Source organism: Atractosteus spatula, chromosome 10 (assembly GCF_055471065.1).
Source record: "Atractosteus spatula isolate fAtrSpa1 chromosome 10, fAtrSpa1.hap1, whole genome shotgun sequence".
NCBI classification, from domain to species: Eukaryota; Metazoa; Chordata; class Actinopteri; order Semionotiformes; family Lepisosteidae; genus Atractosteus; species Atractosteus spatula.
The window spans coordinates 21,207,874-21,225,812 of NC_142715.1; the positions used below are offsets into that span (position 1 = coordinate 21,207,874).

A 17,939-nucleotide genomic window follows, 5' to 3' on the forward strand; every position below is an offset into this window, starting at 1 on the left:
AATGTTCCAGATGAGTAAAATCCCAGATCGACATTTTTCCAACTCGTTTCCTTAGTCTTTTTTACCTTGAATTTAAGCCACAAACCAGGATTCTACTGTATAAACTTCCGGGGATATTAAAACATGTTTGATGGGGCATCAATCATTCCAGGCTGAAATTGACACCTTTTTTTTTTCTTGGGGGAAATGAGGAACAAAACTAAATGTCATTCTGTGTTTCTTAGAAGCATTATCACAGCTAATGCATGTAATGCCTTTAGTATGTGAAGGTGAGAGTTCAGTTATGCCAGGGAGTAAAGAGAACTGAAATTTAGAAAATTCATATTTAAATAGATTGCAAATCTTCAAAGTGTTCTGTCACTGCAAAATTATTACAGGGGTCTACCAGCTGTGGTACGTGCTTGTTTTGGGACTATTTCCAATAAGTATCGCATTCGCAGTAATTGTGTTTCCTTACTGGTATCTTTTAAACTGTGAGGGACATTCGGTTATATAGTCATAATCGGATTTTAACGTGTCCTGCATTTTAATTTACTGAACAGATACATTGAAAAGTTCTGATTCAGAGCCCCTGCAGTTCGTGCTAATTAGAACCACAACAATGCTCCCGTGTCCTGAGCACCACACTGAGCACACGTTCAGCTGGGCTCTGACTTTGGTCAGCACGACTTCTTGTTGCAGTTTAGCTCAGAGCTAGAGATGATCTCAATATTCTACCGCACTAAGTAGTTCGAAAGTTAGTACACAGTTCGCACTTTTAAGTGGAGTCAGGTTTTTAAAAAATTAAACCAGCGCCCTGTCACAGAAAAGTACCCCGGTCTCCCGCGCAACAAGCGGGGGTACTCAGCACTGTACTAACGAGGAGCGCTTATTCGCAGCTGAGCGTGAGCTCTGTTTACTGTCAGCAGACATTTCCTCATTTCCAATGACGTTTTCGCCTGCTCTCAGCTTTTTAAAGACGGTCATAAACGCTCATGAAGTAATTCATGTCAGTTTGAAGTCTGTTTCTGTTGTCTCGGCTCTTGACGAAGAAAAGCCGTACCTGGGAGACTCCCTCTCTGAAGAAGTTTGCCGTCACCCTGCAAGGGAGAAGAGACATCAATCACTGAGACAATTAACTTTAAACACGTGAAATGCGAGATGTTGTGATTTTTTTCCCACTTAAGGCTTCTATCGTTTCTACTCTAACGAGAAAAGCTTTTCATCAGAAGTGGGATTTGAACAAACGTCTCCAGGAGAAACTGCTAACTGACCGCAACGCCTTAGACAACGAGCCTTCCTGCCTGTGGTTATTGTATTGAATTATATGTTTTATTTATTTATAAGAAAAAAGTGAAATCAAGTAATGAGGGAAACGTATTTTTTTCATGGAGGAAACTAGTACGAGCAAATGTAAAGTTTAGAGCAGCGCTCAATAAAAACGATCAGAAACCGAAAGCGCTTCTTTTGCGGATCAGTATATTCCAATACCGGTGGTTCTGCAGAAGAAATAAGCCGAACTCCAAACACTGTTGCCATTACGGCTACTCTGGCTGCAGCTGCTTTAAGATCTACTCAGCGGGCACAGATTGTAGGAGGTCAGACTGGTTGGCGCTGTCTAAATAACAGTGTGCGAATTTAAACCTATTTAAATAAGACTATTTACAATGTAATACATGCTCCAAAAGCGTTAATACTGCACTGGCTGCTATTTGAAATGCCTTCATAAATGACGCGTAATAGAGATTGATGCAGCTGGCTTTTATGCTTCACAATACATTGCAATCAGGAAAATATACTGTATTGTAATCAGGAAAATAAATCAATTATTAATATGCAATACAACGTCTGTTCTTAAAAATGATAGCTTTTTTACACTGACGTTGCTCTTTATGAGATAATCCAGATTGTGAAGACGACTGCACTCTCGCAGATCAAAATATTACACGAAGGCTGTAAAGCACACTCTAAATTTATCCGAATATTTGATTTCCGCGATCCGTTTAGGCTACAACAGGCAACTTGGCGCTTCTCCAGCAAACCATTTCTCAGTTTTGTGAATTACTTGTGCTTCCAACACACCACCATTTTTAGCTTGTCAGGATGGCCGAGTGGTCTAATGCGCTAAATTTAAGTACTCGTGTTTTTCCATTGCTTGGGTGTTTTGGTCTCTGAATAGAGGCGTGGGTTCAAATCCCACTTCTAACAGCTACCGTCTTTTCCCTGCCTTGCGTTTTTCCTGTCTTCTTGTGCTCGCTGACAACGACAGGAAGAGGAAAACGGAGAAACCGGCTTGGGGGCACATGATGGGCAGGGAAATACTTCTTGAACACTTATGCGATTAGTAGAACGTCAAATAGGCTTCGATTTTTGCCTTAAGAACTGTTTGGGCTGCCTGTAATCGAGGAAGGATTAACTGCAAAGTATGCATTCAAATGTGAAAGACCGAAATATAAAACCACAAGAAGACTTATTAAAAGAAACATTGTTGTCTTTGCGGTTTCTCCTGTATTTCACTGGCTGGAGACGCTGTGTCCGGGCTCAGCGGTTATATAAGAAAAGACACAGGCGCGGTTCATGGTTCTGCGCTCCCCGTGCGGAATGCGCGTCTCTTCTCTCCTTTAATACCTTCATACACTCCTCTCAAACCACAGCAAATTCCCGGAATATTTCGGTTTTACCTATTTCACAGGTAGTGGGTCTTTCCCAACACGCTGAAAACAGGAAGGTATTCCTGATCGTAGGCGAAGATGTGCAAAAATAAATTTCCTAAAATCCAATAAGGTCCAGTCACGTTCAGGTACTATTCTGATGTAGATGAATATTTTTGGCACAGCTGTTACAACAAACAGGCAAATACACTTTTTTTATTATTCCATTCGAGCTGTAGTTTTGAAAATGTTTTTTCCATTCATTAAATAATACAAAACACAAACCCACCATAAACGTCTGACCATTGATATTCCTGAATTATAAGATCGTACACACGTACCGCGAAATTCGTGCAAGAGTCACAGCTGGTAGGCAGTTCAACGAATATTCAGGGGCCGAGTATTAGATACGCGTTATCGTGCGGAGCTTAGTCTTCCTCTAACGCAGTCTTTGCCTCGGACCACCCCTCTTGGCACATTAGTCCTTTAATTTTCGATTTTCTGTATAGAACACCGAATATCTTGAGGAAGTCTGTCAAGCAAAGACTGCTGGATAATTGAGGTGCAAACATTGGTTCAAAATCAACATCCTCTGCTATTGCCGTTAATTCTTTGCGAGTTTCTTCAAGTTCTTCATCTGACCTTCAATATCGAGGGATAATACCGTACTATTTGTAGCTTTCTTTTGATCGCCCGTTTTATTAAAATGCCAGCCTCTTTTACAATTATTTAGATGTTTAGCAAGGTGTAATAGCCCCCCTCGCATCCTCAGCTATAATATTTTAAAAGTACAACAAAATTACATTATATTGAACAGCGTTTATGTTAACATTTATATTCAAATTAAAGTAAATATACGAAAATATTAAAATACAACTTCGGCGATCTGTCGTTTTTGCTTGTCAAGTTCTCAAACAATTTTGCGTTGTAATTTAAATTACTTTAGCTGAAGATGCAACGGGAGCATAAGTGAATTCTCCCGCCACCCACTGGAACATATAATTCCATGGGTGAATACTAACTGCTCGCAAGTTGCCAATATCGGAAATTATTGGAAATTCGCGGTAATCTTGACTCTGGTACTCAATTGTTTACTACTGCAAATATCAAAATAGTTCAGGTTTTGCAGAACAATTAATTTTTTGCGGTGATGATGTTTACTATAGGAAGAAGTGCGTCCCTGGGTGGGATCAAAAAACCCACCTTGGGGTTAATAGCTGAACACGCTAACCGATTGCACTACAGAAATGCTTACACCTTGTTTTTTTTCATTTACATACTTTTGGTGAACAAAGAAATTCGCTCGCATTTCATCTTTCGCAAGCTATATGATTTAAAAAAACAAGTTGTTCTTCAAAGGAAATGAATTAACGCATTAAACCAAATCAAGACCTCTTTGAGTGTCCCAAATTACATGTTCTGTAAAACAAGACAGGAAAAAAAGGTACCTCTGGAATTCGGATCCAGGATCTCCTCTTTATGAAACAGGTGTTTTAACCAGCTTTACCACAGTGCCGGCAGAACACTATTCTTATACAGGTCGGTACCCACCCTCAAACCTTTGTTCTCTCGCTACTTTACCTTTGCCTACTGCCCTGTCTCTCTCACACCTGAAGAAGGCTCCACTGCCGAAACATTGTGTTCTCTTTCTTCTTTTTTTCAGCATGGAATGAACCTATTACCTATTCTTATACAGTCGCTTGGACACACCGCTCTGAGACATCTGAGGTCGATGTGCGCTGAGCCTGGTCGCCGAACAAAATCATGCCCAAGGGGGGTGGTTTTTGTGACGAGGTGGCCGAGTGGTTAAGGCGATGGACTGCTAATCCATTGTGCTTTGCACGCGTGGGTTCGAATCCCATCCTCGTCGGTTTATGTCTTCGACTTCTGATCTGTTTCCAAGTCGGACTTGCTTTCTTTAGCTACTGTTGTAGAGCAGTAATATTTCTAGCGTTGGCTGAACATGGGTTACAGCAGTAGCTGACAGATATAGCCTCTTAATATTTAGGTTAAATTTATGCTTTGTACTGCTTTCACCTGATATTAATAGTAGTCCTGGTGAACGATTTAGGGACATGGCGCATCTTGAAAATGTTCTTTTTAAATTAAGTTTGGAAAAAATGCACTCACCAGAAGCAGAAACTGGTCGTATCTGCAAAATGCGCAATGCAATAGCAATGTCTTGCTATGAGTCCTTACCTATTACAGGAGGCGTTGTAGGACTTTTTTAGCTCAGAAAAAGCTATCAATTCATCTTACATTTCTACTCCATCAATATTAGTAATGTTATCTTTACTAAGCTCTAAATATAGCTCTAAATAAATGCAAATTTTAAAATACATTTTAAAATAAATGCTATTCCATATGTTGTAACTTTGTGGTATTTAGAATTTTTATCAGAGGATGCAAGGGAAAGTATTATACAAATGTGAAAGAGGCTTGTATTTTAATACAATTTTCGATCAAAAGAAAACCAAAATCCGTATGATATTACCGTCAATATCCCTTGATATCAACGTTCAGTTGAAAGATTTAAAGAAACTCTCAAACAAGCAACTGCAGTAGCAGAGTTTTGATTTGAGCCGATGCTTGTAGCTCAATACTCCATTCATCCTTAAGAGAAGCAAAGGTTAGTATGTTTTGAGTGTCACCATGATCCTCTTCTCAATCCAAACGAAAGGTTTCATGTGATCCTGATTCCACTAGAAAAAGAGTCAATTTCTACCTGCACTGATATCCCTTCAAATGTTTTATAAGAACTCCGACGTTTATAGAGTAGAAGCCTGGTCCATTTCTTCTACTAAACGTGACTCCCGAAAGCTCAGTATACAAAGAAGTAGAGGCTCCTGTTCTGAACAATCCTAACGTCTGATTGTTTTGCTTAGACCTTTAAAATGTACACTGTGGACTGTTTGCTCTTCCTAACACAATTAAAAAGCCGCCGACAAATTTACCGATCGGGAGTTTAGTTCAGTGATAGCGCGCACTTAAGACGCTCCGTTTTCTATCGCCGGCATCTCTGTATTCTTTTTAAACGCGATATCTTTTATTCTTCGTGTGTGAAATTCAGGGAGACTCATAAACCCTTTGTCTGTTTTAAAGATACATTATTTTAATCCAGACATAATGAAAGACGTAGTAACTAGACACACGTACAAACCACATGAATAGTAGCGGCTCTGAACTCAATGTGGTGCTGGATGGGAATGCAATACAAACGCCAATGGCACAATGGATAACGTGTCTGATTACGAATCAGAAGACTGTAGGTTTCTACTCCTTCCTGGTTCGTGAAAAAGCTTTTAAACCACACTACTCAACACTGACATCATAGTGTGTGCGGTCCTACACAACCTTACTATCGACCGGGCAGAAACAGCGTCTTTTCGCACGCTCCTGTACTTCACAGAGGTCTTGAGCCACCGGTCATTTGTTCCCAATGTATTTCGCTGCCTTCATGCACTCTTGTACCAAACGCACGTTCCTTCTGTACGCGGAGCCGATCATTTGCATTTGGGCTGTGCCGACAGACCAAGACGAGCTCTGTCGGCTCAAACGCAGCGCAGGACCTGCAAGAACAACAGAAAGATTAGCATCCAGCGGGGGCCTCTTAGTGAGCCCAATATCTCATCAAGAATCGGCTCGAAACAGGGCTGGGCGCATTGTTCCATACTCCGACCACTCTCGGTGTAAACAGGTCCCTCCTGGTCTCTGCTTGAAATGCACTTTCCTGCGTTTGCTTTGGTGTAACTGGCTTCCCCTGCATGGGCGAATGTGAAGAAGATCCTTAGTAAGTCATTGAAGAAAACCGAGAAGTGGTCGGAGTGGCCTCTGTCGTTCATCAACGATCCAGTCAGGCAGTACTCCTCTGTAAAGCGCCGTTCGTTCACATCGATTGGCTTTTTTTTGCCTTCATTCGTGCATGTAGTAAAAGCAGATGCCCCTATTCTGCCGGGACCTACAGTCGAACCGGGGTTGTTACGGCCACAACGCAAAGTACTGACCACTATACGATCACGGCGAGTTACCGAGACACACACGGCAGGGCGGAAAAGGTCCCCGGTTCGAAACAGAGCGGCTTCTTTTGTCGCCACGCACACTGTTTGGGGATTCGCCTAGCGCTGTGATCAAACAGACCCACTCACCTCTTAGTGTGGCGGGATCTGCACAGTGCATGTCGCAGCGCTTCCTGCTTTCACTTCAATGCGCGTCCTTATGTCGAGTCGTGTGCCGTGCAGAGGCTCTGAAACCGAGAGCAATGAAAAGGTGCACGGCGCTGTGAAAGAAAACGCAGAGAAGTGAAAGGCAGTCCTTTCTCTAAGGAGGTAGAAGAAGAGCAACTCCCCGTCGGGGAATCAAAACCCGGTCTCCCGCGTGACAGGCGGGGATACTCACCACTATACTAACAAGGAAGACGTCAGTCTTGTCAACCCCCGGCATCGTGTCCCGACCCACCGTGCTGGAAGCCGACGCGTGCTGTGATTCCTTTACGGAGCAGAAATGACAACCGAGGAGCCGTGAGATCATTCAGCATTTCGCAGCAATTCAGCTTTTCGAAAACAGAAACGACCAACTCGGAATGACTTGCTTTTGACGCTTTTCAAAGCGTTCTTTGTGCACGACGACTGTGTCGCCTAGCAGATACAAATGGGTTGTACAACTTTGAACTAGCAAATGGAAGAGGGCTAAGCCCCCTCTCTTTTAGCCCAGGTTCGATCTGTCTCCCAGAATCACCAGGGCACACACACACACTGTCTTGTTTCTCGTACACGTATAGTGTAAAAATGAAGAACCCAGGACGAAGATGTGACACTCGAAGAAACTCTTTATTATTTAACCTGTAACTCTGAACCAGTTAGCTCCTAAATTCACTATGACCTGTGACCCTGAGCAACCGTTATTCCCCGCTCAGCCCTCCATCAATCAACATGCAGTTTCACTGCTGACGCACACAAATATTACACCTTCTCCAGCTGTTATGAATCGCCTCTCTTCAAAGCCCGGTGTGTTTTTTTTGGAGATGTTATATATTTTAGAAAGTTCAGGTGGGTAGCTGCGTCAGCATGCGTAGGCTGCAAAGGAACAAGTAATAGGTTTATTCCATGCTGAAAAAAAGAAGAAAGAGAACACAACGTTTCGGCCGTGGAGCCTTCTTCAGGTCTGAAACGGCCGAAACGTTGTGTTCTCTTTCTTCTTTTTTTCAGCATGGAATAAACCTATTACTTGTATATTTTAGAAAGAGCACTGTGATGTCAGAGACACCAGCCAGAGCGCCGGGATCAGAGAGCGAGACCGCGGGAGGCGCGCGAAGCACACTACGGAGAGTTATTGATCACTTTTCTAGCGACAACCTATTAATTCAACTGAAGAACCATAGAATTAACGATTAACTTCACCGATTGGTGAGTACTGATTCTTTTCCCGTTCTTGACCCTGTTTTAAATATCTAGAAAACGGTCAATACCGCCTGGATCGATCAATTACAGTACCATAGTGCGTTTAGTGTTAATAATGTTCAATCCGAAATTAAAAAATGGTTATTCAAATTATTATTTAGGAATTTAATCCTAGAGCTAGAGAATTATATTCCAAGTTGATAAATTTGTTTAAGTAACAGTTGAAATGCATTTTCCGTTTGTTTACAAATCATAAGAATGGTAACCACGGCGACATGCGCCACGTCACTGTGCCCTGCTAGGCGTCTGGCCTTCGTCACAAAGAGCGGTGTGACGTCACGGACAGCTACTAATACTAATGCTAGTGTATTCCTGTTAATATTAGTGAGAGTACAACTGGTAGTTTTAATATTAATGCTAGTGTTCATGTGAGTATTAATGATGATAGCGCTACTGATAGTTGTAATGCTAGTATTCATGTAATATTAGTGCTTATTATAGATTTACTGATAGACTATTTACACTAGTAGTCATGTTAGTTTTAGTGATAGCATTACTGTTATTATAAGTATTAGTAGTGTAGTAGTAATTTTGTGTTATTGTTAGTAATAATGATAGTGTTAGTCATAGTGATAGTGTTACTGGTATTTTCGTTAGTGTTTGTTATAGTGTAACTGTAGGTAAGAGTGGTGTCCGTCATTGTGTGAGTTTGTGTCTGTGAGTATGTGTACTGTCTATGTGTGATTCTGTAAATGTGTGCGTATCAGTGTGTGGGTGTGTATCTCTGAGTGTAGTGTCTACAGTATGTGTGTGTCTGTGAATGTGTGCTAGTTTGTATTTGTGCATGTATGTGTCTGATTGTGTGTATAAATGTGTATGGTGTTAGTCAGTATGTGTAGTGTCTGTGTGTGTGAATGTGTGTGAGTGTGTAGGTATATCTGTCAGTGTGTGTAAATGTGTGTAGGTGGGTTGGGCTCCAATGTTGTGTCTGATAGAATTGACCCATCAACAGGTGTTGAGGTCCAGAGCTGCTTGCAAATGGAATCACTTTCTAGAGTCCAGAACAATGTCTACAAAGCTGTGAGTGCTCTGTTTTTATCACTATTAGTAGTAATGACAGCAGTAATAGTAGCAGGAGTATTAGTATCAGAATTAGTATTAGAATCTGAAGTCATGGTTGTAGTAGTAATGGTAGTAGTGGTAGTAGCAGTTGTGTCAGTGGCAGCAGTATTAGTAGCAGTAACAGTACTACTAGTAGCTTTAGAAACATTAGTAGTAGCATTAGGAGTAGCTGTAAAATTGTATTAGTTGCAGTTGTATCAGCGGCAGCAGTAGTAGTAGCTGTAGTAGCAGTAGTAACACTAGAACCATGTGTTACGATCCCTGCCTCCCGGCAACGAAAGAGGCAGAAGTAGGCGTAGTCTTAGTTCATTAGTCTACCTATCAGTGTACGCTTTCAACACCACACCCCCGTCTCACCTTATATTTAAGCACTAGTCTTTCCCTACCTCCTTGCTCAGTATTGGTTTTCCTTTCGAGCTACTTAGTTGTGCTACGCCTTCTACCTCTTCGTACTGTTAAGGTTCCGACTTTGGTTTCTCCCCTCTTACTACGTTTTTTGGATTACGGCTCGGCTTCGGTTGCTCTCTCTCAGTTTAGATCACTGGCTTCCCCTGGACTCTCGGCTCTCTCCTTCGACTACGGTATTTGGATCACGACTTGTCTCTATCGGCTCCTGCAAGTGGATTTATTACTTGGTTTCGGTTTCACTGGCCGAATCCTTAACAAGTAGCTAAATACACAGGCCACACTGCTTCAGTTGAGGCTCAAACTCACAACCTCAGCGTGACTTTGCTGTGCATTGCTGTATAAGCAATGCGCGCTGACCGACTGCGCCACTGGAGCTGTTTAACACCCTCTCCTCATACAGACTGATGCTGCAGAAACACAGGCTGCAAACAGGGTTTCAGTTGTGGATCCATCTCCACATGGGGGAAAGGGACAGTAAAATAGCAAGGAAAATACAAGAGAAGAAACTGAAAGAATTGTGCTCACTGCAAAGTAGGAAGGAAAGAGGTGGCCGGATACGTAAAACAACTCCGCAGATATTTTTTAACGACATTCCTTGGTGATAATCAGCGGTTGGATTTCTCTTCAGGTTCAGCTCTGCAGTATGAAGGTACATTCTCCGAGATTGGTTAGTTATATGTGATCAGCTGATATTAAATAGGACTAATAAGAATCAATACAATTGATGTCTGGCAAAGGCAAATAACCTTTGTACATGATCTGGAATGTGACTGGTTAAATTTCAGCACAGTTGCTACCCCCTTTATAAAGGGTGTGCACACTTATACAACCAAGACATTGAAAGTTTTTTTTTTTATTATTGTTCCAAAAATGTGTTTTGTTTCTTAAATGTTGTTGATTAAAAGATCTTATTAAATGTGAAAAGGTCAAATTCTTAGTGAAAAAATCAGTAATGTGAGGAAAGATGGATTGTGGGAGCCCCTTGACTCCTTGTGTCGTTCTGTATTTCTCTCTCATTCTACTGGGAGTTGTGCCGTCGCTTCTGGATAAAGTCTGTCAGTGGCCATTCCAGATGTGTCAGGTATGACTGCACTTCGGCACAAGAAGAGACATCTGATTTGCGAGGATCCCGGCAGTGTCTTCATTTTTTTAGAGCCCAGATAGCTCAGTTGGTAGAGCATCAGACTTTTAATCTGAGGGTCCAGGGTTCAAGTCCCTGTTTGGGTGGTTGTGCTTTTCTTCAATCTATTGTGAATGTCATTCTAGATCGTCTTTTATCTTTCCCTCTTCTAGCTGTACTGTGGTTATTTTAAATGTTCATCACTTCTATTTTCTTTAGTGTTTCCTTTCACAAACCGAAAATGTTCAAGGTGATCTTCTCACCACACTCCACGTAGATAAATTAAAAGAAATCACAGTAGAGTAAAGGACACTCAGTGAGGAGCTCCCGCAGTGAGTACTCTTGAATACGACAAGAGGAAAGGCACACTGCACATCTGCGGAACATCGCAAAGTAATTTTTTTTATTAAAGGTTCAAGGAAACCTGAATATGTTTGCTAGAAGTATTTCAGAATCACAGTCAAATCGAGTACGATTGCTGCACAGATCTGCCGTGTGAAATTAGAATACTGTTTGTGCATTGTATAAAATACGCTGTTCAAAGCTTTTCTAAAACTACAGAGATACGTTTCAGAATGAGTCTTCCTGTAAAAATAAAATCTCTGCATGGGCGCTATAAGCAAAGTCTGAAGCCTGCTTAACAGAAGAACTATATTCAGAAGGCCAAAGAAATGAATATTTCACCAAGTGAGAGAAAGCATCTCAGAAAAAGGAGGTGCAGTCTCTTCCATGCAATATAACACCACAAAGTCAGACTACAAGTGCTGAAAAGGCACAATCAAGGGTAACCCGGCTGAGCGCTCTAAGGAGCTGGATTAAAGCTCTGTCTCTTTGAGGGCGTGAGTTGGAATCCCACTGCTGCCCAGTATCTCCTTGTTAAGAATCATGGTTTTGTTGTTGTAGATTCTGCGTGATTAAATCAGTTTCAGTAGAATTAATTTGAACAGTCATATTTGTTTTATTCCTCCTACCATGGCAATTTGTGCTCAAAGATTTAACTTTTTTGTATTTTAAAAAACGTGCTAGCCTTGATGGGAAAGTAAGCGGAACCGCAGGCGTGGGGGCCAAGTGGTAAGACGTCGGTATCAATAAGGTCAATAATCTGTTAAACATTTTATGCCTTTTTTTCCATATATGTTCACGTTGGAACAATGAGAAAGGCGTGCCTGGATGCGCTTGAACCATCACCTTACTATCATTTAAGTCCCAACCTGGCCGCACTAAGCAATTGTACCACAGAGACTCCAAGGAGTCGGTTTTCTCCATTTGCAGTTTTGGGTAAAAAATAATCTGCACTTTTAAGCAAGTATTTCTTGAAAAATGTTGTTTCACAGAGAAACTGAGTAGACAGGAATAGCCCAGTCAGTAGAATATCGAACTTTTTATCTCTAGGTCCCTAGTCAGGCGATTGATTTTCTTGCAACTACTGTGAACCTGCAAAATAGATGGTCTTTTGTCCCTCAGTTTTTCAAGTTGTTCTATGAATGTTTAAAATGTTCAATATTTTTCATGCTCTTAAGCACTTTCCGTCACAAAGTTTATGGTGTTCTTGGTGCTGTGCTGCACGTAGATAATGTAGACGAGAGCACAGGTAACAATACAGGACAAGCAGTGAGGAGCTCCCGTAGCTTTCAACTCAGTGCCGAGTCCAGAGGGAAGCCTAGGTCGCTAAACGATCAACAAGTATCTAATAATGACGTTCACAAAGGTGACAATACGTTTTTTTCAACATATCCTTACATTTACTCATACAGCACAACGTATTTTCTATACCCTCAAATCATCAATGTAACGACTTTCTCCTGAGAAACACAAGTATAGAGTGAAATCACAATAACTTATAAAACAAATCTATTCAAACGCCCAGATATGACAGAACACACCCCTTTAAATGTGTATTTCCTTTATTTCAGTTTTCTTCCCTCCCCAGGATACCTGAAAATTCACTATCGCATATTAAAGGCTGTACATGTAATATATCTACTAATAAAGATGGACATTAAAGTTAATTATTAAAAAAATACACTTTTCATTCAGACCTGTATTGATAAAATTATTGTGAATAGTTGTGGTGTCTGGAAAGCAATTTTTGTTAAATATAACAATTCTCAAGCGAGTGGTGCATAAGCTTCTTATTTAGTGACTAAATTATTTCCACTGCATTCACAACAGTTCTAATGTGTTTGCTTGTTCCGCATAGCCTGCTACTGAGTTGTTTTCAGAACTGAAACCTATAAGAACATTATTTAAGATGCACCATGGCCCAGAATCGTTCATTGGGACTAGGATTAATATCAATTGAAAGTACTCCAAAATAAAAGATTTAACCTGAATATTAAAAGAGCAGGAAAGTATTACAACAACACCATAACGTCTTGACTTCCAATCTTCTTCCAGGTTCAGGCCATGTACAGTAAAATGACATAATCAGTGGAGTCATGCCGAGGTTTAAAGTTTAAACCTCACCTGGAGCGGCCTGGTTTTCTGTCTTGACAAAAAAAGTGTTTTGTTCCACAACGGCGTGAAATGATCACGTCTTTCACTCTACTTCTTTCTTGTAATAAAGCAGATCTTGCTAGGTGAGCATTTGCTCTGGTAAATTAGGTCACTTTTCATGTTAACTCACTTCTTCTAAACACAACATTTCCTGGTGCATGTTTTCTCCATGAAAAAGTCATTTTCCCTTACATGATTTCTCGTCTTATTTCATCAAAGAGTACAGAAAGAAGAAAGGAAAAGTGTCGTAAATGAACTCTGCCGCCCTTGGGAGATGTCAAGCGCATTGGACATGAAAAGTGCCCAATAAAAGCCATTTCTCTTCGTTTCTCTTACAGTCGGGGCTCCTGTTGCGTGTAAAGGAGGCAGCTTGCTCAGCCAGCAGACTCAGGGCTTACTGAACGCAGATGGCTCAGAGCGGTGTGTCCAAGCGGCTGTAAAAGAGGAGAATTCTGCTGGCGCCGTAGCTTAGTTGCTTTAAGTAACCTGTCTCGTTAACTGGAGATCCTGGCTCCACATCCCACCTGTGCCTTTCTTCCTGTCTTTTTGTGCAGAAAGTACCATTTTGGACAACCGCATAGGGCTTGATTTAGTTTAATGCATGAATGCATTTCCTTTCTGCAACAACTTGTTTTTCAAGAAATTCATAGAGCTTGTGAAAAATGAAATTTAATTCTTGCCTATCAGAGCAGAAGGAATATTGCCGACTGGCAATAAAATGCAAGCAATGTTTATTTTTTGACCGGAAAGGTGCGAATGGAGGAAAGCCTCTCTCGTCAGTTTCTGTGGCGCAATCGGTGAGCGCGTTCGGCTGTTAACAGAAAGGTTGGTGGTTCAAGCCCACCCAGGGACGATCTTCTGATTATTGTCAATGTAAACACTGCCTCCTCTAAAGCCGAAACCTTAAACCTCTTTATATTTGCCGAAAATGCGAGTCTTTTGCCCGTGTCCAACAACAACACTTGAGACCGGGGAAGTCCAATAGTGATCAACACCGCAACTCCCCAGACAACCATATTCACCCATGGAAAAGTATCTTTGAAGGGCTGGCGGGAGATATCATTTATACTCCTGATGCGTCCTCTGCTAAAATAGTTTAGAAATACAGCGCGGATTTGTTTGAGAATTTGACAAGCATTGTTACGTTAGCACTGTGAAGTTGGATGTTGATATTTTGATATATTTACCTTCATTTTAACATAAATATAAACATAAATGCTGTACAATCTACGCTGTACAGTCAAACACAGGTATATTTTGAGTCTCGTGCTGATCGTCCTGTGGATCCAAAAGAAAATGTTAAAGCTGATACATTTTCGATTGTAATTTGCATCTAGCTACAACGTCCCTGGAAAAGAGATTTTATTAGTTGCGTGCAATCGGTATCTTTTACTTTACGTATGGTAGTGGAAATAGTTTGAAAAATGTTTTCTAAAGAAGATTGTATTGCCAGGACCTGCCTTTAGCGCTCAGTAGCGATGACGCTGTTGATATAGATGGAGAAGAAATGTAAGATGAATTGATGATCTAAGCTAAAATAGCCCTAACACGCCTCCTGTAACAGTGTTTGTAGTCATAGCAAGTAATATTCTTTTTCAAACCCGAACGTTGCTTTTGCATTAAGTGTTATGTAACCATTAGCGGTTTCGGTAGCTTCTGAAGAGCGCACTTTGCAAACTGAAGCCTATAAGAACATTATTCAAGATGCACCATGGCCCAGAATCGTGCATCGGGACAAGGATTTACATCAATTGAAAGTACTCCCAAATAAAAGATTTGACCGAAAAATTGAAAGAGTAGGCAAGTATTAAAACAACGCCATAAATGCTCGACTTCCAGTCGCTTTCCCAGTTCAGGCTTTGTAAAATGACATGATCAGTGGAGTCATGCCGCGGTTGTGAGTTCAAGCCTCACCTGGAGCAGCCCGGTTTTCTGTCTTGACAGGTAAACAGTGTTTTGTGTTATTTGCTAAATGGAGAGAGGATTCTGTGTTAATTGTGCTCCTCCTGGGAGAGGTCAAGATGAGAAGTTCACGAGGCTGGTGGTAAATATCCTGTCCAGGAATATCGGGGCTGTAGGGGGTCAGATCTATAGATGTAGTAAACACATCAGTGGAGACGGTGTGTCTGCTCTCTGTGAGAGAGCCGGGCGGAAAGAATAATCTGTGGTCTGGGAAGAAGAGACCCTAGTTGGAAGAGCGGCGCTCCTCACAGGAGAGAATGAAAAAAATCTTTTTCAGGGACGCTGATTGTTCTCTTTGGGGGAATTAAAAGCACCTGTGGCGAGTGACCTCGTGGCGCAACGGTAGCGTGTCTGACTCCACATCAGAAGGTTGCGTGTTCAAATCACGTCGAGGTCAGCTGAGGAGTTTACAGGTGCTGCTGGTGCCGAACCCAGAAATCACACCACGCCGTCGGGTTTTATCTGTACACCACATAGGTAATCTGAACGAAGTAACAGCGCAGTACAGAACACCCAGTCAGGAGCTTATGCAGCGAATCGTCATGAACACGACAAGAGGAAAGACACACTGCCTATCCGCGAAACATCACGCCCGGCTTTAGAGACAGTGACATCAGAGAATGGAAGCTTCAGACCTCCTTCCTGTTACAGGTTCAAGCAAACCTGAAAGTTAGGGAGTGTTTGGTCTCTTTTGTTTGAAAAAGTGTCTGAAGCCTGTAATTATAATTTGCCCTTTTTTAATTGTGGTTGAAATCCACTCCCATGTACCAAGACCTTACAGTATATTCATGTTTACTTAAATGACTAACGCCATTGGACATTATTTGGTGTTTTTTTTTTGTAACGATTTGCTATTTCATGCAGGAAAGAAAGGAACCCAGACCCAACGTTTGCTTTCAGGTGCGGTTCATTTACATAACGGACATCTATTTCTGAGGAGCCTGATTTAAATCACACAACCCCGGTAGAAGTCGAATCGACAATCTAATAAACCGAAATCAGACGCGTTATCCATTAAACCACTAGCCCGTCACGTAAATGAATTGCACCATGGTGAGTTCAGCGCCGCCCCTAGTAATACCCCACCCCCATCTTAAATTTCTACGTGAGAAACGTATTTTCTACATTTTTATCAGTTTTTAAAAATCATCACTTTTAAGCAGACAAAGCCTTTATGTGTCGCTCTGAATTTCTAATTGATTTAGAATTCCAAGAAAAAAGCGTTTTGTTCCACAACGGCGTGAAATGATCACCTCTTTCACTCTACTTCTCTCTTGCAGTAAAGCGGAACTTGCTGGGTGAGTATTTGCTCTGGTAAATTAGGTCACGGATCATGTTAACTCACTTCTGCTAAACACAACATTTCCTTGTGCACGGGAGTGTGTCTTTGTACAGCTGTTAAACAAAGGGCTGGTGGTCAGGGACGCGCTTTGGATTGTTTCGATGTAAACATAATCTCCACTAAAAGCCCTCTTGAACTTTGCAGGAAATGTGCGTGTTTTAAACCATTTTCACGTGTGGAATTTTATCTTCAGCTGGCTGTAGTTAGAATGACTTATACACCCGTTGTGTATCCTTAGCAAAAATATTTTAAAATTATAACACAGAGTTGTTGGAGAACTTGATAATCCTTGACAATCATTATTAAATGAGCACAGTACAAATGTACATTGATATTTTTGTTGTGTGTACTTTAATTTTAAAATATATAAACATAATTGTGCTGATATGGATGTTCATTTGAAGGATTTGAGGAATCTATAAAGGATGTCAGAACAACCAAAGAAACATTTGGGCATCTGCATATTTGTAAAGATTAAAGAGCACCGTAAGTGTGAAGTTTGCACACACGAGAGAAGAAATCAGTTTCAATGCACGTCATTAAACTGATGGTATGCTTATCAATCGTGCATAAAACGTGCATAACAGAGGATGGCTTTGATCCATCGATCTTTGGGTTATGAGCCCGGCACGCTTCTGCTGCGCCACTTAGCTATGTTTAACACAACTGTTTTTACACCTGAGATGAAAAGTTTCAACGGTAAACGCAGACGTCACTGAGCACTTGGTCTTTTGTAGTACCAATCATCACACGCTGCTCTACATGGGCGTGTCTTCAAGATCGTTGAGAACCAAAGCTTCTGCCTTCCTGGCTACTGATTCTTTCTTCGTTAATTCCCAAATCTTCAATGAGAATCAGTGAAACGAAAACCAAACACATGTACACACTCGCGTCCTAGCCTGAAAGAAAAATGATGGAAGCGTTTGAGAAATAACAAGAGTAGTCTGAACAGCTCCAACCTATCAATTGTTCTACAGTGATCGCTCCCTCTACACCCACTTTATATCACTGAAAATGATGCAGGAAGCACAGCAAAGTTCTAAAACCAGCGGTTGAAAAGCATCTAGATACATAAAATGACAATTTCTCAAAAGTAAAATCTTAATCTTTTAAATATTGTCATCCATATATTTTCGTTTTTCTCTTTTTTACATAACACGCTTTCGAGAAATAGACTGTCTTGTAATGAAAGCTGCATTAGAAAATGTGTATCTAAATTAAAATCGGGAATATGTCTTTTGCGTTATTCAGCTTTCTTAGCGCTTGGGTCTCGATTCAGATATTGCAATGAAAGCAACAGAGGAGTACGTTTTCCTTTTCTAAATCAAAGGTGATCTGCTCACAAGGAAGTATAAAAACTTCAGCGTTTACTTTTTGAAGACCGCAAATGGTCGAAACACTGTTGCTTCATAAGCTAATAAGTAACGTTTCTGAGCACGCATTGTATTACTAATGCTATTATT

The 17,939-nt window shown here is 41.1% G+C and overlaps 1 protein-coding gene and 3 non-coding genes across 4 annotated transcripts in view; all 4 read left to right on the top strand.

Annotated features, from left to right (window-relative positions):
- The window catches only part of LOC148825762 (uncharacterized), a 232,396-nt gene that overhangs the window by 176,955 nt on the left and 37,502 nt on the right, over positions 1–17,939 (top strand). The gene's annotated exons all lie outside the window — the stretch shown is intronic.
- On the top strand, positions 4,419–4,500 carry trnas-gcu (transfer RNA serine (anticodon GCU)). Its single transcript has one exon. It is a non-coding gene; the product is annotated as a tRNA-Ser (tRNA).
- Positions 10,711–10,783, top strand: trnak-uuu (transfer RNA lysine (anticodon UUU)). Its single transcript has one exon. It is a non-coding gene; the product is annotated as a tRNA-Lys (tRNA).
- Positions 15,460–15,531, top strand: trnaw-cca (transfer RNA tryptophan (anticodon CCA)). The gene has a single exon. It is a non-coding gene; the product is annotated as a tRNA-Trp (tRNA).